The 24,311-nt window shown below is 46.5% G+C and overlaps 1 protein-coding gene and 1 long non-coding RNA gene across 2 annotated transcripts in view; both read right to left on the bottom strand.

The window, feature by feature from the left end:
* mast4 (microtubule associated serine/threonine kinase family member 4) overlaps window positions 1–24,311 on the bottom strand; it is a 369,378-nt gene that overhangs the window by 212,175 nt on the left and 132,892 nt on the right. The gene's annotated exons all lie outside the window — the stretch shown is intronic.
* On the bottom strand, window positions 1,740–22,433 carry LOC116971411. Its single transcript, XR_004411492.1, has 3 exons — window positions 22,423–22,433; window positions 8,077–8,080; window positions 1,740–1,912 (listed from the first exon to the last, which is right to left on the bottom strand). It is a non-coding gene; the product is annotated as an uncharacterized LOC116971411 (long non-coding RNA).

Genomic DNA, 24,311 nt, shown 5'->3' with positions numbered 1-24,311 from the left:
GTGGCAGGTTAACTTGCTTTATAGCACTTTGGTCTGTCGGTAGGCAGACTTCGGTCCCAACATTCTCCTGGGAATTCTGCATTCTCGGAGCTGCAGGCCATTCATTTGGGGATTTTTTTTTAATTGTCATTTCAAAAACTAAACTTCCACATCTTTGTCTCCCCATCATTCATTCCAACTACCATGACAATGGTTAAGCATCAGCACCTCTGATAGCTCAGGGTGGTTCAACCCAGTTGCTGTATGCACTTCTGCAGCGCTCAGTGTGTTAACGACACCAACATAAATGTCCCACAAGTTGTTTCAAGAGAAAACTTAAAATGTAAGGAAATGTCCCACAGGAACATTCTTGAGGGAGTTCACGAGGTTAATTCCCGGGATGGCGGGACTGTCATATGTTGATAGAATGGAGCGACTGGGCTTGTACACTCTGGAATTTAGAAGGATGAGAGGGTATCTTATTGAAACATATAAGATTATTAAGGGATTGGACACACTGGAGGCAGGAAACATGTTCCTGATGTTTGGGGAGTCCAGAACCAGGGGCCACAGTTTAAGAATAATGGCCTGTCCCATGGTACGAGTTCATTCCAAGAGCTCTCCCGAGTTTAAAAAAAATCAAACTCGTGTTAAGCACGGAGAATGAACGTAGCGGGTACGTCGGAGCTCGGGGATGTCTCTTAGCGGCTCGTAACGTTAACGGCAGGTACTCGGGAAGACTCGCTAACGGAAGGTAAGCTCGGGAAGACTCGTGAAGATTTTTCAACATATTGAAAAATGTCCACGAGAGCCCAGAGTACCGACGAGTGGCCATTACCGTAAATCTCCGAGTTCGAATCAGGGCAAACTCGGGAGAGATCTTGGCATGAACTCGTACCGTGGGACAGGGCCATAAGGGGCAGCCCATTTAGAACGGAGATGAGGGAACACTTTTTCACCCAGAGGGTTGTGAATCTGTGGAATTCTCTGCCTCAGAAGGCAGTGGAGGCCGGTTCTCTGGATGCTTTCAAGAGAGAGTTAGATAGAGCTATTAAAAATAGCGGAGTCAGAGGGATATGGGGAGAAGGCAGGAACTGGGTACTGATTGTGGATGATCAGCCATGATCACAGCAAATTATAGACAATAGACAATAGGTGCTGGCTCGAAGGGCCGAACGGCCTACTCCTGCACCTGTTGTCTATTGTCTATAAGACTTTAGGGGCAGGTAAGCCAAAATTTGAAGAGGTAGTTTTCAAGGAGGAAATATAAAGGTAACGAGAGAAAGGATTTAGGGTTGTGTGGAGCTAGGGAGCAGGGAGAGATTATGATACCGTTGTCTAAAGGCATATCATCTAATGCTGCCTTGGGACCAAAGAACGAGGACCACAGATATCTCAAGCGGGTTGTTGGACTGGAGGAGTCGATAGTGATGGGAAAAGGCAACGATGGGCAGGCAGCGTCCGTGGAGGGAATGGACAGAGGACGTTTTTGGTCGGGGCTCTTCTTCAGACTGAAGAGGTGCCCCGACCTGAAATGTTATTCGCCCGTTCCCCTCACAGATGTTGCCTGACCCGCTGTGTTCCTCTGGGGCTTGCCAGGAATGGGCACCATTCATGGCAACTATGTTGTAGGCGGCACAGTGGCGCAGCGGTAGAGTTGCTGCCTTACAGCACCAAAGACCTGGGTTTGATCCTGTCCGTGGGTGCTGTCTGTACGGAGTTTGCATGTTCTCCCCGTGACCTGCGTGAGTTTTCTCCAGGATCTCCGGTTTCCTCCCACACTCCAAAGGCGTACGGGTTTGTAGGTTAATTGGCCTCATATAATTGTAAATTGTCCCTAGTGTGTACAGGATAGTTTGTGCGCGGGGATCGCCGATCGGTGCAGTCTTGGTGGGCCGAATGGCCTGTTTCCGAACTCTTTCCCTAAACTAAACTACATTTTAAAGACATTTGGATGATTTACATGGGTTTTGAGGGATATGGGCCAGAGGCAACAAGCGGGACTCGCGTAGATGGGGAATTCTCCCAATTTGGCTAGCCCGTGCTGTCTCCTCCCCTTCCTTCACCCTCTAGCTGTCTCCCCCCACCCTCCCATCCGCCCGCCCTCGGGCTCCTCCTCCTCCTCCCTTTTTCCTTCTTTCTTTCCCCACCCCCCATCAGTCTGAAGAAGGGTTTCGGCCCAAAACGTCGCCTATTTCCTTCGCTCCATAGATGCTGCTGCACCCGCTGAGTTTCCCCAGCAATTTTGTGTACCTTCGATATTCCAGCATCTGCAGTTCCCTTTTGAGCATCTTGATCATTGTTTGATTTGCTTTGATTTACCTTTTTACATATCTTTCGTTCATTTGTTCTATGCGCCTTTTCATAACTCTCGTTTCCCTCTCCCCTGACTCTCAGTCAGAAGAAATGTTACACCCCAGCGGTATGAACATTGACTTCTCCAATTTCAGGTAGTCCTTGCTTTCTCCCTCTTTCCCCTCCCCTCCCGAGCTCCCCCACAAGTCCACTGTCTCCGCCTCTTGCTTTCTTCTTCCCGCCCCCCCCCCCCCCCCCCCCCCACCTCCACATCAGTCTGAAGAAGGGCCTCGACTCAAAACATCGCCTATTCCTTCGCTCCATAGATGCTGCCTCGCCCGCTGAGTTTCGCCAGCATTGTTGCCTACCTCGGGCGGAAGGAGTGCGCCAAGCAGAAACGCCACCTATTCCGTTTCTCCAGAGATGCCGACTGACCCGCTGAGTCACTCCAGCATTTTTTTTTGGGTCTATCATCTTGCTGGAATGCACACACCTGCTCAGGTGGGGTTTACCTGGGTGCTGGAAACAAGCACATCTCCCTCCACTCTTGAGGCCCAAACTGCAATTATCAGCAAAATGTTGAAATGAATTGTAGCAGATCCATGGAATTGAGCTGTGTGGTTATCTCATTAAGTTTGAATTTTTGCATATTCGCTGAGGCACCAAGTGCCTTTTTATCCCCCAAGATTTGGCCATCTAGCTGAATTATTATGAACACCAGAGAATTCCGATGCTGCGAATCAGCCTCGTAGTTAGAATCGCTAAATGACACTGAAAAGCTGCTTAATCCGCTCTACAAGATAATCACTCTTCTGACACATGCCGGCGAATGTTGTTCCTGCCAATTCTCCATATGTTTGGCTTGTTAAACTGTCCTTTGTGAAGGCTAGAGGACAGATCTGCACAGGGGAGGCAAAGATTCCCTATTAACCCGCGCAACCCAGAGCCATCAGCTACCGTCGATAGCCGTAAATATTTCATCGTCTCTTCACCTCCACTGCCAGGGCAGTTGATGCAAAAGGGTAAAACCACCCTGCCGCATGTTTGCGTAGAGTTACACAAAGGATGCAAGGTTCAGAAACGGTCGCTTCCAACCTCAACTCAGAAGGACAAAGGGAAAGGGTGGCTCAGTGGTGGAGCCAGTCGGCTCCAGCACTGGCAAATGTTTTCTCTGTGACGGTGTCTGCTTCATAAAGTGATAGGAGAAGAATCAGGCCATTCGGCCCATCATACGAGACATATAAGACTATTGGACACGCTAGAGGCAGGAAACATATTCCCGATGTTGGGGGAGTCCAGAACAGTTTAAGAATAATGCCCCTGTCCCACTTAGGAAACCTGAACGGAAACCTCCGGAGACTTTGCGCCCCACCCAAGGTTTCTGTACAGTTCTCGGAGGTTGCAGGTGGTTGCCGGAGGTTACAGGTAGGGAGACTGACAAAAACCTCCGGGAACCGCACGGAAACCTTGTGTGGGGCGCAAAGTCTCCAGAGGTTTCCATTCAGGTTTCCTAAGTGGGACAGGGGCATTAGGGTTACGCCATTTGGAACGGAGACGAGGAAACACTTTTTCACACACAGAGAGTTGTGAGTTTGTGGAATTCGCTGCCTCAGAGAGCGGTGGAGGTCGGTTCTCTGGATGCTTTCAAGAGAGAGCTAGATAGGGTTCTTGAAGGTAGCGGAGTCAGGAGGTATGGGGAGAAGGCAGGAACGGGGTACTGATTGGGGATGATCAGCCATGATCACATTGAAAGGCGGTGCTGGCTCGAAGGACCGAATGGCCTACTCCTGCACCTATTGTCTATTGTCTATTATCTATTATCAAGTCTACTCCGCCATTCAATCGTGGCTGATCTATCTCTCCCTCCTGACCCCATTCTCCTGCCTTCTCCCCCTTAACCCCAGACAGGTTTCTCCCAGGCGGGAACGCGAGAGACCATTCGGCCCTTCATTTGTCCTGCTATTCTGTGTTATTTATCACGGCTGGTCTGCCCCAGGTGCTTTGGTTTCTCCCCACATCCCAGAGACGCCTGCAGGTTGGAAGGTTAGACACAACCTGGTTTAAAACTACCACAACATTCTTTGCTTGCATATGCATCAAATTTGAAAGGTAGAGTCAGAGGGTGGTGAATCTGTAGAATCCATTGCCACAGAGGTCTGTGGAGGCCAAGTCAGTGGATATTTCTAAGGCAGAGATAGATAGATTCTTGATCAGTACGGGTGTCAGGGAGTTATGGGGAGAGGGCAGGAGAATAGGAGGGAGAGATAGATCAGCCATGATTGAACTGTGGAGTAGACTTGATGGGCTGATTCTGTTAATAATTCTGCTGTATAATTCTGCTCTTATCACATGAACATGAAGTTATGAATCAATTTAATTCCACGGGGGCATATTTCCCCACTTCCCATTAGCTGCTTCTATATTCCAGCCAGAATGTACAGTTCTCAAAACATTCTAAATAGAATGAGCTGATAATCAAGTAGCTGGGGGTCAATTGGCCTTCTGCTCTCCAACAAGAACAGCTGCTTGACTGGCTTAAGATCTCTGGTGAGAAGTATGATCACCTGTACCATTGGCAGGTTGCTCCTGCCTGACTACTGAATGTTACGCTGGTGATTAATGCAACTCGTCTGTTTTCCTGCTTTAAAGCCCGATTCCCACCCATTCCCCAAACGCTAGAAACTCTCACCTCGTGCAATTAATATGGGTTTCCTCAAAATTGCCCTCTCACATGAGACATGGAGACATGGAGACAGACAGGGGGAGACAGACAGAGAGGCAGAGACAGACAGACGGACAGAGAGAGAGTGACAGAAACAGAGAGAGAGACACAGAGACACGGAGACAGAGGCACAGAGATAGACAGAGAGAGATGGAGAGAGAGACGGAGACAGAGAGAGAGAGAGAGAGAGAGAGAGAGAGAGAGAGAGAGAGAGAGACAGTGAGAGACAGAGAGGGAGACAGAGAGAGGGAGAGAGAGAGGGAGACAGAGAGAGAGAGATTAGATAGATAGCCTTTTATTGTCATCCAGACCGAAGTCTGAACGAAATTGAAGCAGTCATACATAAAATACAATACAATAAAAAACAACAATAAACACATATTAACATCCACCACAGTGAGTCCACCCAACATCTCCTCACTGTGATGGAGGCAAAAGTCTTAGGGCTGCAGTCTCTTCCCTCCTCTTCTCCCTCTGCGCTGAGGTGATACCCCCCGGGCGATGTTACAACTGTCCCGCGGCTCAAACACCGCGGCCCGGGGTGGTCGAAGCTGCCGCCCACCAGACCTGCTGACACAGCCGCTGGCCCGCGACCGAACCCCGGACTCAGGCCACCGCCGCCAGAACACCGTCCAAGCCACCGGAGCATCGTTCCAGCCCCGAGCCGGATGAGAGACAGAGAGAGAGACAGAGAGAGAAACAGAGAGAGAAACAGAGAGAGAGACAGACAGAGAGAGAGAGAGACAGACCGGGAGAGAGACAGACCAGAAGAGAGAGACAGACTGGGAGAGAGAGAGACAGATGGAGAGAGACAGACGGAGAGAGAGAGAGAGAGAGACGAAGAGAGAGAAACAGACGGAGAGAGACAGACAGAGAGAGAGAGACGGAGGGAGAGAAACAGACAGAGAGACAGACGGAAAGAGAGAGGGACAGACGGAGAGAGACAGACAGAGACAGAGAGACAGACAGAGAGAGACAGACGGAGAGAGACAGACGGAGAGAGAGAGACAGACGGAGAGAGAGAGACAGTCAGGGAGAGACAGAAACAGACAGAAAGACAGAAACAGAGAGAGACAGAGTGACAGAGACAGCACTTTGAGTTCTATTATCAACATAAACTGTGTTAGTAACATCAGACCTTTAAATGTGATCCATTTGGGAGAAAATAGACCCCCTTCCTGAGCCCATCTCAGGGTCTGAGTGAGGAAAGACAGCGGGCATCAGCATAATTCCACATCAGCATTGTGCCACAATGTCCGGCACAGTGGCGCAGTGTTAGAGTTGTTGTCTGACTGAGCCAGAGGCCGGGGTTTCATCCTGACTGTGGGTGTTGCCTGTGTACCTTCTCCCATTTGTGATTCTTTGATGAATTGATGCTTGATGGTCACGTGTACTTGGTACAGTGAGATCGTTTGTTTGCGTACAGAACAGGTGCGCAAGCGTCGCCGCGTAAACGGGCGGCCGACAATGTTATCAAAGTGGGTTTTCTCCGGGTGCTCCGGTTTCCTCCCGCACCCCAAAGACGCGCAGGTTTGGAGGTTAAGGTTTGGAGGTTAATTGGCTTCTGTAAATAGTAAATTGTCCGTAGTGTGTGTAGGATAGTGTCTTGGGCGGCATTTGCGTGTAATTTATGCGACATCATTAATGCATCACGCCGCACGCCGCGTGCACGGTGCGTGGCGACGTAGGCGGTGGCGCACGGTCGCGCGCGGCGCCCCAGGATTTTGGGATGTACAAAATCTTTGCGCGCCATCTGCGTCTACGCGCAAATGACGCCCAAGTGGACAGGCCCTTTAGTGTGCGGGCATCGCTGGTCAGTGCGGACTCGATGGGCCGAAGGGCCCGATTCCGTGCTGTATCTCTAAATTAAACTAAAAATTCTGCTTTTCAATTCTAAGCATAGCCATGAAATTAATACTTTTTAAAACAAATATGCAGATAATCTTCTGTAATTGGAACCCATTTAGCATCTTATGTAGTTTAATGTACAACAAATAAAAGCAGGGCAGTGAACCGGACTATCCTTGATCGGACTTTACTGGCTTTACCTTGTACTAAACGTTATTCCCTCATCATGTATCTGTACACTGTGGATGTCTCGATTGTAACCATGTATTGTCTTTCTGCTGACTGGTTAGCGCGCAACAAAAAGCTTTTCACTGTACCTCAATAAACTAAACTGAATACAGCATGAATTGATACAACAAAGCAAAACTTTGGCAGTGTTGAGGCAGACAGCAGTTTAGCCTTGCAGGTCGTGGAGATGACAGATCTGATTCACTGCTTCTGGTGAACGTTCCAGGAGCAGAACAGGCCGTTCGGCCCATCAATCACGGCTGTTCTACATTTCCCTCTCAACCCCATTCTTCGGCCTTCTCCGCCGTAACCCCTGACACCCGCACTAATCAGGAATCTATCCCTCAGCCTTAAAAATATCCACTGACTTGGCAATATCCACAGCCGTCTGTGGCAAAGAATTCCACAGATTCATCGCCGTCTGACTAAAGAAATTCCTCCTCGACTCCTTTGTAAAGGTACGTCCTTTTATTCTGAGGCTGTGACCTCTGGTCCTAGACTCTCCCACTAATGGAAACATCGTCGCGACATCCACTCTATCCAAGCCTTTCACTATTTGGTTACGCTGAGACTAACTGCAGTGAAATACTGCTTGTTTCTGCTTGTTCTAGCCTAATTGCTGCATGTCCAAATAAATCTGGATTCATCTATTCAAAATCTGCAATTATCAATTCACAAACCACCGACAACTAAACCCCGAATTGAACAGAACCACCAAACGCCACTGATCAGAACTCCCCTCTTTTGCTCGCTAGATGACACGGTTTAACATTTGCAAAAACTAAACTTTCTCAATCAAAAGGCTGCTTTTCCAGGACACGTGAGCCTCTGAACGTCTGAAATGGCAACAGACATAACTGTGTTGTTATCAATAACCACGGGAATAAATCTGTAGTCGTCAACGTCCGAGCTTTCCTGAAGAACTTTGCCAAATGTTGGCGGGCACACAAAGCGCGGACGGAGCAGATAGTTGTGCTTCCCCTGGTCTTCACATGATGTACGACAACTCTGTCAGTAACTAATCTAACTGAGCAAACCAGCCAGCGACTTGTCAAGATCACTTCAAGACTGCTTGCTGTCTAAAGCAGCACATCTTACGGCAACCAAAATAAGATCTACATGTTTGTGGGTTGGGGAAAAAAAAGGCAACCTCAAACAGGCAGGCGAGAGAGGAAGTGTCAGTACATTCTGTTGTGCAAATGCAAACTGGTACAGGATGACAGCGCCTACCTGCAGCCCACGCCGGCGGAGAATGCTGGACTCGTCCATGCTCGTGCCGGTTCTCTCTCATCTCTCGCACCGTGCGGCCACACTGCAGTGCCACAACAGCCTCACCATGCTAATTCTGAAGCTCGCAGCTGCTCAACACTTGCATCACAGCAGCTCCAATTGGAGAGGGGACAGTCACCTGACGTTCCTAGTTATTCACTCCAGCAACTTCAGGAGATCGCAAATGCTGCTGTGCAGAGCAGCAAGAGGACTACGGCAGCATCCCCTCACATTATACACACACACATGTATATACATACATATATAGATATACACATACACACATAGATATATAGATACACACACACACACACACATATATATATATATAGACACACGCACACACACACACACACACATATACATATATAGATATACACATATATATAGATACACACACACACATATATATATATATACATACATACATATATATACACACATATACACACACACATATACATATATACATATATCTATAGATATACACATACACACACATATATACATAGATACACACACACACATATATACATATATATACACACATATATTTACACATATATATATATATACACACACATACACACTTATATGCACACACACACATATATACATATACATGTGTGTATACATGTATGTGTATATGTGTGTATGTATATGCATGTGTGTGTATATATATGTGTGTACATATATACTGCATATGTGTGTGTGTGTGTATATATATATATGGTTTCATCTGAAGGGAGACACAAAATGCTGGAGTAACTCAGCGGGATAGGCAGCATCTCTGGAGAGAAGGAATGGGTGACGTTTCGGGTCGAGACCCTTCTTCAGACTGATCTGGCACGTGCCTGGGACACAGTTGGTTCACGGTGCAGCGAAGCTCCCACCAGTGTCTTGATGGTGACAAATAAAAACACCCAGCTGGGAAAGGAAAGCACACGGAAGGGGGTTGACGGCGAAAAGGACCACCGACCCACTACTGAAAACGACAGAGCCACAGTCACTTCTGTCAACATCTTTTTCATGCAGGAAGAAACTGCAGGTGCTGGTTTAAACCAAAGATAGACACAAAGTGCTGGAGTGACTCGGCGGGACAGGCACCGTCTATGGAGAAAAGGAATGGGTGACATTTCGGGCTTGAAGAAGGGTCTCGACCCGAAATGCCACCTATTCCTTTTCTCCAGAGATGCTGCCTCACCTGCTGAGTTACTCCAGCTTTTTGTGTGTCTCTGGATTCTGTTTGAACGTTTACTTTATGAATGGACTGAGCATCACAGGCAAATTGCAACTTGACCAATACACAAGAGAAACATAGATGAGACCATGTCTAACCCCTTTCTTGCTGCTTTTAATATAATTGGATCCATGAACCCACTTGGTAATCATCACATATTCTCGATTCTGGATTCTAGTTTCCGAATTGTAGAAACACTTTTAACTCCCCCTCCCATTCCCACACTGACCTTTCTGTCCTGGGCCTCCTCCACTATCAGAGTGAGGCCCAGAGCAAATTGGGGGATCAGCACCTCACATTTCGCTTGGGCAGCTTACACCCCAGAGGTATGAACATTGACTTCTCCAACTTCAAATAGCCCTTGCTTTCCCTCTCTCTCAGTCTCTCCCCCTCCATAGTTCTCCATCTTGTTTAAGAATAAGGGGTAAGCCATTTAGAACGGAGCCGAGGAAACAGTTTTTCTCACAGAGAGTTGTGAGTCTGTGGAATTCTCTGCCTCAGAAGGCGGTGGAGGCAAGTTCTCTGGATGCTTTCAAGAGGGAGCTAGATAGGACTCTTAAAGATAGCGGAGTCAGGGGATATGGGGAAAAGGCAGGAACGGGGTTCTGATTGGGGATGATCAGCCATGATCACATTGAATGGTGGTGCTGGCTCGAAGGGCCGAATGGCCTACACCTGCACCTATTGTCTATTATCTATTGTTTCACTGTCCTCCTGATTAAATTTTACTGATTGTCTGCTTCGTTGTCAGCTTCCCCTCAGCCAACAATGAACCATTCTACATTTCCTTGATCACCTTCTGCTCCAAGCTGTCATTTTCACACCTCACTCTTCCTTATCTCTGTGTCTCCCTCTCCCCTGACTCTCGGTCTGAAGAAGGGTCTCGACTCAAAACGTCACCCATTCCTTCTCTCCTGAGATGCTGCCTGTCCCGCTGAGTTACTCCAGCATTTTGTGCCTATCTTCAGAATTCTAGATTATTAGCTTTAACCAGGATAAATCTATTTTGTCATTAAATGTGATAGATTGTGCGGCAAAACACTGGAAGACAATCTTTCGGTGGCAGTTTCTTGAAAATTCAGCTTGAATGGCAAGAATAATAAATGCTGGAGTAACTCAGCAGGTCAGGCAGCATCGCTGGAGAACATAAACAGGTGACGTTTCGGGTCGAGACCCTTCTTCCGACTGAATATATTTGACACCTACCAAAATAAATCATGTTTAAACATCTTCATAAATTTATGTGATAGGAGCAGATTTAGGCCATTCGGCCCATCGAGTCTACTCCGCCATTCAATCATGACTGATCTATCTCTCCCTCTCAACACCATTCTCCTGTCTTCTCCCCACAACTCCTGGCACTTACTGTACTTATAAAGAATCTGTCAATCTTCACCCTAAAAATAACCATTGGTGGCCTCCACAGCCATCTATGGCAATGAATTCCACAGATTCGCCACCGGTTAGTCAAAGAGAATCCTCCTCATCTCCTTTCTAAAGGTTCGTCCTTTAATTCTGAAGCTGTGGCCTCTGGTCCTAGACTCATCCACTAGTGGAAACATCCTCTCCACATCCACTCTATCCAAGCCTTTCACTATTCGGTAAGTTTCACTGAGGTTCTCCCTCATCCTTCTAAACTCCAGCGAGTACAGGCCCAGTGTCGTCAAACGCTCATCATAGATTAACCCAATCATTCCTAGGATCATTCCCTTAAGTAAGTAACTAAGTAAGTAAGTTTATTGGCCAAGTATTCACATACAAGGAATTTGCCTTGGTGCTCCGCCCACAAGTAACAGCATGACATACAGTGACAGTTACGAATGACGCAGAAAACACTAAACATTAATAATAATAAAACATTCATGATAAAACACCATTGATCAAGCATGTGAACCAACAAAATACCAGATCAAAGGGAGGCTACAGATTTTTGGCTGTTGAGTAGAGCAACTACTCGTGGATAAAAACTGTTTTTATGTCTGGCTGTGGCAGCTTTGACAGAATGTGTCAAAAGAATGTGTTTCGTAATTTAGAAAAAAAAAAAAAAAATTTGTGTTAAAAGGCGTAATTCTACTTAAAGGAGCGAACCAAAAGGAAGTGTGTTGATCTTATTTTAACAGCAAAGCACTGGTTGCATCCGTATGTATATGCCTATGTTTACAGGATAATAGCCTCATTCTGTAAGCAATACACTATTCCCAATATTCCTGACATGGAACATGAGCAGAGGGGGCTGCAGTTAATATTTAAATTGCATTTTATTTTCAATTTCCCCTTCTTTTACAAATACCGTCATGTCGTTTTGAGAATATTGAGGGCAGCACGGTGGCGCAGCGGTAGAGTTGCTGCCTTAAGGGCCTGTCCCACTTTCACGACCTAATTCACGACCTTTTTTACTTGTGGACATTTTTTCATCAGGCTCGAAAAACGCCCTGACCTACTTGATGCCACGAGTGGCTGCGGCTAGCATCACGGCCTACCTACGACCTCATGACGACCATGCTGCGAGTATGAGTCAAGGTCAAACTCGGCAGAGGTCATGAAAGTGAGACAGGCCCTTCACAGCGCCAGAGACCCGGGTTCCATCCCGACTACGGGTGCTATCTGTACGGAGTTTGTATGTTCTCCCTTTGACCTGCGTGGGTTTTCTCCGGGTGCTCCGGTTTCCTCCCACACTGCAAAGATGTGCAGGTTTGTCGGTTAATTGGCTTCGGTAAAATTTTTGATGCCACCGTCTGTAGAATTCTTCAGGTGCCATCTCCAAGAACGCCTATTCTGGAGAATACAAACATTCATTCCTCAACCAATATCAGCCCCATCGTTTTATTAGATTTGATGTCCTCTGCTCTTTCATGTTTTAAGACACAAGGAACTGCAGATGCTGGTTTATGGGGGGGAAATGCACAGAGTGCTGGAGTAACTCCGCGGGTCAGGCAGCATCTCTGGAAAATATTAATTCGAACTCCAGCACTTCATCTCTATCTTTTGCTCAAAAATCAATCTTTTCTTTGAGAAAATAAAACCATGGGCTTCTAGTCGAACATGGTTTGTCAGCCACAAGCAGTCTGATCGGCTTGCGAAAAGCTTTTCCAAAGTATTCCATCAGGAATGACGTTGAATTGATTGTCAAGGTGAAAATACTCAGCTCAGTTCAGTTCATTTTTAGTTCAAATCAGGTCAGTTTATTGTCACTTGTACCGAGGTACAGTGAAAAGCTTTTGTTGCATGCTAACCAGTCAGCGGAAGGACAATGCATGATTACAATTGAGCCCTTTACAGTGTACAGATACATGTTATGGGAATAGCTGTTAGTGCAAGGTAAAGCCAGTAAAGTCTGGTCAAAGATAAATACCAGCAGTAAACACTAGCAAGAGAGGCAGGAATGAAATAAGGATGAGAAACTATATTCTGCAGACCCAAGGAACTGCAGATGCTGGTTTACAATAAAAGAGACAAAGTGCTGGAGCAACCCAGCAGGACAGACGGCATCTCTGGAGAACATGGACAGGCAATGTTTCCATTCGTGACCTTACCATCGACTATTCTGTATTCTAGTATTCAACTCTTTGCTCTGCCTGGTTTACTTGTGCATGACCTGATTGTTGGGCATTATTTGATTTGATTGCAGAGTACAGCTTTGCACTGTATCTTGATGCACATGACAGTAATAAATCCATACCTAAGCCTAAATATTTTTGCTTTAGTTTACTTTAGTTGAGAGATACAGCGAGGAAACAGGCCCTTCGGCCCACCGTGTCTGCACCGACCAGCGATCCCCGCACATTAACAATATCCTACACACACTAGGGACAATTTACACACACCAAGCCAATTAACCTACAAACCTGTACATCTTTAGAGTGTGGGAGGAAATTGGAGATCCCAGAGAAAACCCACGCAGGTCACGGGGAGAACGTGCAAACTCTGTACAGGCAGCACCCATAATCAGGATCAAGCCCGTCTCTCTGGCGCGGTAAGGCAGCAACTCTACCGCTGCGCCACTGCGCCACCTTTTACTCTGATAAAAAAACAGGCATTAGTCTAATTCTCTCCTTCTGGGCTTCCATTGATCAGAGTCCATTTACAAAAGTTTATAGCTTTTTTTATTTCCAAACTAAAAGTTAGAAGAAACAATGGCTCAATTAAATGAGGACATAAGGCTCAATATAACGTTGGTAAATTCATGAAGACATTTTCTAGAAGAGAAGGCGATTCACAATTTTACCAGAAAGCAATGAACAATGAGACTTTCATTGCTTAGTATTGCAGGTACCATCACAACGTCTAACAAAAGAGCTCCGACCACCGGTCTGTGGCTTATAACATCCAGAAGCCGCGGTCTCCGGTAGGAAAGTGCCGATTCGGGACCTGTTCGACAGTATCGATGTTAGAGGTTTGATGATCCCGACGAGAGGGGTTGTACATCGGGCTGTCCGTAGTGGCGACTAAGGAGGGTTCATGGCCCCGACCACGGATGAACAAAGGAGGAGGACTGACTGAACTTTGTTGCCTCCCACCACAGTGAAGAATGCTGTGGTGGATGTTTGTGTTAAATTCTATTGTGTATTGTGTGTTCTCTTTTTAAGTGTGTCGCTGCTGGCAAATTCATTTCACTGCACCTTCGGGTACATGTGACGAATAAAATTGACTTTGACTTTACATGGATAGGATAAGCTTAGAGGGATATGGGACAAATGCAGGCAGGTGGGACGTGTCGATGAGACATGTTGGTCGGTGTGGGCAGGTCGGGCGTTTTTTCATTCTGTAAGTCTCTATGACTCCAGAAACAGTGAACTGCAGATGCTGGTTTAACCATATAACCATATAACAATTACAGCACGGAAACAGGCCATCTCGGCCCTACAAGTCCGTGCCGAACAACTTTTTTCCCTTAGTCCCACCTGCCTGCACTCATACCATAACCCTCCATTCCCTTCTCATCCATATGCCTATCCAATTTATTTTTAAACGATACCAACGAACCTGCCGCCACACGAAAGGACACAAAATGCTGGAGTAACTCAACTGGCCCACAGTGTACAGATACATGATAAAGGGAATAACATGAATAACATTTAATGCAAGCTAAAATCCTGTAAAGTCTGAAGCAGGGTCTCGACCCAAAACATCACCCATTCCTTTTCCCCAGAGATACTTCGGCATTTTGTGTCTATCTTCGGTTTAAACCAGCATCTGCAGTTCCCTCCGACAGCACCTCATATTTTGCTTGGGTAGTTTACACCCCAACGGTATGAACATTGACTTCTCCAATTTCTGGTAGTCCTTGCTTTCTCCCTCCTTCCCCTCCCCTTCCCAGCTCCCCCACAACCCACTGTCTCCACCTCTGTCTCCACCTCTTCCCTTCTTTTTCCCACCCCCCCAACCCAACATGTCTGAAGAAGGGTCTCGACCCGAAACGTCACCTATTCCTTCTCTCCATAGATGCTGCCTCACCTGCTGAGTTCCTCCAGCATTTTTGTCTACCTCCGATTTTTCCAGCATCTGCAGTTCTTTCTTAAAAATTAAACACTCTTAATACTTTTGAAAACAGTATGGGCTACAATATAACATGTTGATGCAATGATCTGAACTCTAAACTGCTTGTTATTTCCTGACTGCAGTATGATATGTGCAGAACAATGCTTTTGAGATCGGAGGATTCAAACTATAGCCTTTATCTTTCCACTTTATAAATGAATTGTGATAAAGCAAGTTGACCAGTGGATTGGAGACCTGCTCCTGTGTGAAGAGCCAAGAGCGCCCTCTGCTGATGGCATTCCTCCTCTGCTTTTGACAACCAGCAGTCATAGAGTCACAATACAATACAACAGACAATAGGTGCAGGAGTAGGTCATTCGGCCCTTTGAGCCAGCACCGCCATTCAATGTGATCATGGCTGATCATCCCCAATCAGTACCCCGTTCCTGCCTTCTCGCCATATCCCCTGACTCCGCTATTTAAAGAGCCCTATCTAGCTCTCTCTTGAAAGCATCCAGAGAACTTGCCTCCACCGTCCTCTGAGGCAGAGAATTCCACAGGCTCACCACTCTGTGAGAAAAAGTGTTTCCTCGTCTCTGTTCTAAATGGCTCCATTCTAAATAATGTGTAACAATGTGCAGGAACGTGCCACAACGAGTAGCAATGCGCAACAATGTGTGGCAATGTGCAACAATGTGCAATAATGTGCATCAATGTGTAAAAATGTGCAACAATGTGTAATAATGTGTAATAATGGGCACCAATATACGACAATGAGCCACAATGTGCAATAATGTGCCACAATGTACTGCAATCTCAACCAATGGCTGGGTGAAGATCCATCATGCCCCCTGTGTTCAACACCAGCCACACTTAGGCACATCCTCACTGGGTGTAAAGTCCCAAGGACGGTACACCTGGAGACATAATCAAGTGCTCAAATGCCTGGCAGGGACTCTGGAAGAACAGCCAACAATGCCCTGCCGCCCAGAACAACCAACCCAGTTAAGACAATTGCCTTTGTTCGGGGATGGGGGGGGGGAAACAAAGGCAATGGAAAATTCCAACAAGGACCAGGTTTGGACAGCTGGAGGCAGCCCGGGATTGGCATATGTTGGTGGATGTGGACCAATGGCTTACAGTTCCATCAGAGATAGCCATCACCAACTTGAGGCCTGATCTTGTGCTCTGGTCGAACTCTCCGTGCATGGTGTATTTTGTGGAGCTCACAGTCCCTTGGGAGGATGCTGTGCAGGAAGCCTTCGAAAGAAAGAAACTGCGATATACAGAGCTTGCAGCGGAGGCAGAACAGCGGGGCGGGAGAGCTAAGATCTGCCCGGTAGAAGTTGGATGTCAAGGATTCGTGGAAACATCTACCTTAAGACTGATGAAGGACCTGGGGTTCAGCGGACAAGCCCTACGCCAGACCATCAAAGAAACATCACGGGTGGCAGAGCGGAGTAGCCAGTGACTCTGGCTGAAGAGGGAAGACACCATTTGGTCTCCCAAATAACCGACTGGACAGATGCAGGTTCTGGGACGCCAGAATGCACCGCTGAGCCGTGGAGACGTCGTGGGTTCAATCAGCGAAACGTCGATGAAAGTAGGTGCCCACTTGATAACCCCAATGACGTGTCTGCCTAGCCTTTCTCAACATCGGAGGAGCATAGGTGAGTGCAGAAGGCTCCCATCACCATTGGGAGTAAATTGATATTTGGCACTTTGGACTTTTAACATCTAGTCCTGTGTATTTGTAAACAATGATCAACAATGCAAAACAATGTGCAACATTGTGTAATAATGTACTGCAATGTATAATAATGTGCGACAATGTGCAACAAAATGCAACAATTGTCCCGAGGGCTCTTAAAGATAGCGGAGTCAGGGGATATGGGGAGAAGGCAGGAACGGGGTACTGATTGGGGATGGTCAGCCATAATCACATTGAATGACAGTGCTGGCTCGAAGGGCCGAATAGCCTACTCTTGCACCTATAGTCTATTGTCTAATATATATTGTAAATAGCTGCGGTCCCAGCACCGAGCCTTGCGGTACTCCACTAGCCACTGCCTGCCATTCTGAAAGGGACCCGTTAATCCCTACTCTTTGTTTCCTGTCTGCCAACCACTTCTCTATCCATGTCAGCACTCTACCCCCAATGCCATGTGCCCTACTTTTGCCCACTAATCTCCTATGTGGGTCCTTATCAAAGGGATAGGACAGGTTTAGAGGGATATGGGCCAAATGCAAGGAGGTAGGACTATTTTTATTATTTTTTTATTTTTTAGAGATACTGCACGGAAACAGGCCCTTCGACCCACCGGGTCCGTGCCGACCAGCGATCCCTGCACATTAACACCCTTACACCCACTTGGGACAATTTTTACATTTACCAAGCCAATTAACCTACAAACCTGTACGTTTTTGGAGTGTGGGAGGAAACTGGAGATCTCTGAGAAAACCCACGCAGGTCACGGGGAGAACGTACAAACTCCATACAGGCAGCACCCGTAGTCGGGATCGAGCCCGGGTCTCCGGCGCTGCATTCGCTGTCAGGCAGCAACTCTACCGCTGCTCCACCGTGATTGCCACATTGCCTTGTCGCGGTCACGGTGGGGCACGTCGACCAGTGAGGGAAAGCTGGGCCGAATGGCCTGTTTCCACACTGCAAGACTCCATGACTAGTGTGAGCATCAAGGCAATGACCGTCATATGATCAACATCAAGGAATGATGCTATTGCCACAGACTCATCTTTCATATCAATGTGCAATCTCCCTGTCATATTGACGGCAGCCATAAAACCCAATCACCCTTGTTTGTCCTTGTCCCTGGTATTGATCACGTTCCCCGTCGTCCTCTTTTACAATCTCACTGCCCTGGGTTTTTTTTATATTTCTCCATTTCTATTAGATTGACTTTAATTTTAGTTTACTCCAAGAGACATCCCGCAGTTTAAACCCATCCGCCTCCTTGCACACCAAGATTAGCCGCTTTCCCCACAATTAGGAATTTAACAAGTCACAAAAAATCAAAAACTCAGACGTTTCCTTAATTAAGGAGCTCAGAGGGCATTAAGGTTTATAGGCAGCAGTCTAAACTGGAATTATTGCCCGCATGTGTCATGATTGCTTTTTAACACTAATCTATAAAAGGGATTGTGCCGCAAAGCAGCTTATCTCTAAATCCTTGTTCAGTATGAATGGGCTGTCAGATCTGACAGATAAATGTATGCTTGTGTTTCGGTTGGCTTGTGAAACGGCCTTCTATATAAAATAGATGCACTTTTGCAGATACTCATCCTTCCAGTCTCCAGACTAGATAAAGCGTGGCAGATTATCGGAATGGGAGACTGAGAACAACGTTGACCGGGGGAATCATTTTTTATAGATGGTGGAAGGAGCTTTCAACCAATTGCTCCTCAACTCTGGCCGAGATGGATGAAAAACTGTGTGTTTTTAAATTGATTTATGGGCTGCACAGTGACGCAGCTGGTAGTGTTGCTGGCTGCCCCACAGCGCCAGAGAACCAGGTTCGATCCTGAACTCGGGTGCAATCTGAGTGGAGTTTGCACATTCTCCCTGTGACCACGTGGGTTTTCTCCGGCAAAGGCAACACAGCTTTAGCATTTCCAAACCAAAGGCAACACAGCTTTAGCATTTCCAAACCAAAGGCAACACAGCTTTAGTATTTCCAAACCAAAGGCAACACAGCTTTAGCATTTCCAAACTAAAGGAAACACAGCTTTAACATTTCAAAACAATACTTTCAAACCACATTAAGGGCACTGACAGGTCAGTAAAACCACTCATAGTTTAGTAGACATGTGTTCAGTGTTATTCACAGCTCAGACTGAGAGAAGTGACCCTCTCGCTCCCCCATCTTGCAGAGACTGACTGAGGCACACAACACTTCCGGGTTTTATAGTCCCTCCGGAAGGGACGTGGCCTTCAGGAGAGAGAATCTCAACATTTTTTAAACGCTAATAACTCTTTTATTTTTCATCGATGGCAAAAATCCTCTTGTCCTGCGCAGCGGAGGGGGACTCTTAGTAAGATGGCCAAAAATCACAGTCGTAAGTGGCAGCGTTTTTTCTAAAATCGATATACAGAATATATATATATGATATGGGCCAAATGCAGGCTGGGGAGACTGGTGTTGCTGTGGGATATGTTGGTCGGTGTGGGCAAGTTGGGCCAAAGGGCCTGTTTCCACGCTGCATCATTCGATGATTCCATGAAAGCTGGTTTCACTGGGTGCTTTATTTTTTAAGCTGTGCAAGGATTTCAGTGCTAACAGGCTTGAAGGACATGAGCAGCCAGAAAACAAAGGCAAATCTCAGACTTTAATGAACTTTGAGATCAGGATTATCGCAACAACATCGCTAAATGTACCATGAAAATGTATTGATTTGTTGTCAACTCTTATCACTTTGAGCGATGACCTCGGTGAATGTTAAAGTAGTCACGTAGGCTTCGAGCCAAAACAAAGATGCTTAAAAATAATGGAGTGGTGAAGACATTACTTGGTTCCCCACGGGTCAGACTGAGGAACAGAAATGTTTATTAAAAACTTGCGAGAAGATTCAAACTTTCATGCACTTTGACTGTTCAGCCACTTGGGAAAAATATTGGCATTGATACTTCCCTTGCACTGTCACTCACAATGAAGCAACATTTTATGAGCACAGAATAAATTAAATTTTCCGAAAATAACCTGTCAAGTATCTCAGTCTATCAAGTGAATAAACAAATTTTACAACTGTAATGCTTTGAGGCAACGATTACTTTTGAACGCACGCTCAAATATAAATCACCTTTACATCACGGGACAGCCACGGTACAGTGGCTGCCTCACAGCGCCAGAGACCCGGCTTCGATCCTGACTACGGGTGCTGTCTGTACGGAGTTTGCACGTTCTCCCCGTGACCTGCTTGGGTTGTCTCCGAGTGCTCCGGTTCCTCCCACACTCCAAAGACATACAGGTTTCTAAGCTAATTGGCTTGGTAAAATTGTCCCTAGTGTGTGTAGGATAGTCTTAAGGGCCTGTCCCACTTTCACAAGATAATTCACAAATTCTCCCGAGTTTTCCCCTTGATTCAAACTCGCAGAATGTTCGTAACGAGTCCGTAGGAGGTCGTAGGAGTTCGTAGATATACCGTAGAGGCCCGTTATGCCAGCCGTAGGTACTCGTGGCATCAGGTAAGTCGGGACGTTTTTTCCAGCCCGGTAATAAATGTCCACGAGTAAACAAAATGGTCAGGATGAAAGAAATTGCAACTTTTTACTCGTAAGGAGGGCGTCGAAATAGTGGTGGGAATTCGTAGGAATTCGTGAACATAGTCGTGGAAGGTCGTAGGAGTTTGTAGATTACCCCAATCTTGATTTATTTTAGGTCCTTTACACTCGGCAGAGGTTTTGAATTAAGTCGTGAAAGTGGGGCAGGCCCTTTAGTGTGCGGGGATCGCTGGTCGGACAAACAGCCCGTTTATGCACTGTATCTCTAAACTAAACTAAATCACAATGAGTTCAGCGATTACTATTCAAAATATTTTCTCTGGCTACATTTGACGACCAGATATTTGTCCTATTAATCAATTTCCCACACGCACATAATTAATCATTTGCTCAGTACAATTTTCTAAATAATTATCCTACTTTTATTATTAGCCTGGTTTATTTCCAGAATAGGACACAGAGTGCTGGAGTAACTCAGCAGGTCAGGCAGCATCTCTGGAGGACATGGATAGGTGACGTTTCAGAGTGCTGGGGTAATTCAGCGGTTCAGGCAGCATCTCTGGAGAAAGTGGATAGGTGACGTTTCACAGAGTGATGAAGTAACTGAGCGGGTCAGGCAGCATCTCTGGAGAATGTGGATAGGTGACGTTTTGTGTCGAGACCCTTCTTCAGGCTGCCTAGCCTGTTGAGTTACTCCAGCAGTTGTGTATTTTTGTGTATTCAGCAGCATCTGCAGTTCCTTGTTTCTACATGGTTCATTTCCAGTTTTCTTTAATGAAACTATTTCCAGAATAATTTAGTTTACTTTACTGTAGAGATACAGTGCAGAAACAGGCCCTTCGGCCCACCGAGTCCGTACTGACCAGCGAACTCCGCACATTAACACTGCCCAACACACACTAGGGACAATTTCCATTTACACCAAGCCAATTAACCCACAAACCTGTACGTCTTTGGAGAGTGGGAGGAAACCGAAGAGCTCGGAGAAAACCCACACTGGTCACGGGGAGAACGTACAAACTCCGTACAGACAGCACCCGTAGTCAGGATCGAACCCGAGTCTCCGGTGCTGTGGGGCAGTAACTCTACCGCTGCGCCACCGTGCCACCCTAATTTCACTTCATTTACTCCACATGGGACTGTTTACTAACAGCTATAAAATACGCCCACATCCACATCATCTGCTGCCAGTTGGCAATTGCTCTATTTTTTAAACTTGTTCAATCCAAGTACAGTACACACAACAGAAGAGGTATTGTCTCCATTTTTCAGACTCCTTTACCATTTTAATTTACTTCCCACTGAAACCAGCTCTACAACAAAGGCCACCCACACAGTGGGTCACACACAGTAAACATACCCGAGAGAAAAGGCCGGGCAAGTGAGAAGCCAGTCAAATGTTTGTTCAGAGTTTAGTTTAGAGATCCAGCATGGAAACAGGCCCTTCGTCCGACTGAGTCCACGCCGGCCATCGATCATAAGTAGACACCAAACGCTGGAGAAACTCAGCGGGTGAGGCAGCATCTAGGAGGGAAGGTATTGGCGACGTTTCAGGGTGAGAGAGGATGTTGCTAAACTCTCTTCGGAGAGAGGAGGAGAACTGCTTCAAGGTAGACATGCCTCGAGGAGATTTCGCCGTGGAGTGGACGGAATGTTCGAGAAAGAACTGCAGATGCTGGAAAAATCAAAGGTAGAACCGACCATTGATCACCCGTTCACACACTAGGTCTACACACTCCCGACATGCTTGGGGCGGCACGGTGGCACAGCAGCAGAGTTGCTGCCTTACAACGCCAGAGACCTGACTACGGGTGCTGTCTGTACAGAGTTTGTACGATCTCCCTATGACCGCGTGGGTTTTCTCCGGGTGTTCCGTTCTCCTCCCACATTCCAAAAAAGTGTAGGTTGTTTGTTCAATGGCTTCTGTAAATTGTCCCCAGTGTGTAAGTTAGACCTAGTGTACGGGGTGATCACTGGTCAGCATGGACTCAATGGGTGGAAGGGCCTGTTTCCACGCTGCATCTGTAAAAACTAAACTGCGGGCAATAATTAGCCTACAGTCACACCTGTCTTTGAGACAAGGGAGAAAATCCACGTGGACACAGGGAGTACGTGCAAACTTCACACAGTCAGCACTCGGGGTCAGGGTCAGGCTGGTGCTCGAAGGCAGCAGCGAAGGCAGCAGCACTACCAGCTGCACCACCGTGCCACCCATTAAAATTAAATTTGAACAAAAATTGAAATAAACCGCAGATATCAGAACACACATGCGAGTGAAACAGAAGAGAAGGAATCAAGTTCAAGTCAAGTGAAGAAGGGTTTCGGCCCGAAACGTTGCCTATTTCCCTCGCTCCATAGATGCTGCTGCATCCGCTGAGTTTCTCCAGTACTTTTGTAAGTTATTGGGGCAAATCCTCCAAAATTATGGAAGAACTTGGATAAGGACATGGATATTTTAAAAAGACAGATTTGCTGGCTGCAACGGAAAAACCCCAATCCACAGAAATAATCAGTTTCAAGTTTCAAACCTGTCTGGCCTGTGGAATTGGGCATCACACAACTATGCGAATGGTGTGGGCAGGAAAGGCTGAGACGGAGATAACTAGATTATCTTGGATACACAAAGGAAGGAACCAAGCCTCAGCAGACGGTGGTAAACAGGCCAGCACAAGCACAATTACCATCTTGGATGACCCATCCATCGAGACAATAGGAGCCCATCCAGGCGATGGGATAACAATCAGGCTGAGGGATCATGACATCAGCAAACCCCTTATCATCGGAAGCCTATTGTTCATGCCAGATCGAAACTGGGAATCATCAAAAGAACCCTTTTATCCAGAGGACCACCTGGGGGTTTCAAAGGAAGCTCAGGTATAAAAACAGGAGTCAAGCCAGAACTCGCTCTCTTTCTGCTTTGCTGGACAGCTCATGGGCCTTCATCGACCTAGCTGTGAGTATCCCGATGACCTGGTGAAATTCCCGAAATAGGATAGAGGTTGAGAAAATAAAGGGAAAGGGGGGTAAAATTGTGTAAAGTAAGTTTTACGACGTGCCCGATAGTTTTCCGTCCATAGTCTTAGTTTAAAGCATAAGTTTAGCCACGTATTATGTAGTGTTGGTGAGATTCGATTTCTCATTGTTTAATAAAGCCTGTAAATTTTAGACTTGCTTTGAGTCCATCTTGGTTTCTGTTTTCTCTCATCAGCACACTCTGGTCAATTCAACCTTTTTATCATATCCCACCACAATTCCGAGGTCTAGAACCTAGGGGAATCCCTTTTGTATAAAGGGAAACGCAAAACCCCTACACTTTTGTCTACCCAAGTTCAAGTCAATTTCCAGTTCACATTTATTGCCATGTGCATCAATTGGTACAGTGAAATTTTACTTACCATACAGCCATACGAATAAAAAGAACACCACACAATTTAACACAAACATCCACCACAGTGGGATCAACATTTCTCAACGTGATGGAAGGCAATAACGTTCAGTCACTGTTCCTCCTTTGCATCCCAGCTTGTCGTCTAGTGGCACCCTATCACCAGGTACATGTAACAATAAAGTGTGCAGGGATGGAACTGCAGGTGCCGGTTTACACCAAAGATAGACGCAAAATGCTGGAGTAACTCAGCGGGACAGGCAGCATCTCTGGTGAGAAGGAATGGGTGACGTTTCAGGTCCAGACCCTTCGTCAGACTTCAGAATACGGTAGAATTGAATCTGACCTAAGGTTGACACAAAATGCTGGAGTAACCCAGCGGGTGAGGCAGCATCTATGGAGAGAAGGAATTGGTGACGTCTCGACCCGAAACGTCGGCAATTCCTTTTCTCCATCGATGCTGCCTCACCCGCTGAGTTACTCCAGCATTTTGTGTCTAACTTTGATTTTACCAGTATTTTTCTTAAACATTGCACCTGACCTGCTGTGTGTTCCGCCAACACCGTGCTATACTGAAGCTTCCAGCACCTGGCCTTCCTTGTGTCTGCAAGCACAGACTAGCTATGTTATT

This window comes from Amblyraja radiata, chromosome 3 (assembly GCF_010909765.2).
Source record: "Amblyraja radiata isolate CabotCenter1 chromosome 3, sAmbRad1.1.pri, whole genome shotgun sequence".
In the NCBI taxonomy this organism is placed as follows: domain Eukaryota; kingdom Metazoa; phylum Chordata; class Chondrichthyes; order Rajiformes; family Rajidae; genus Amblyraja; species Amblyraja radiata.
This window is presented reverse-complemented; position numbering and strand designations above follow the sequence as displayed.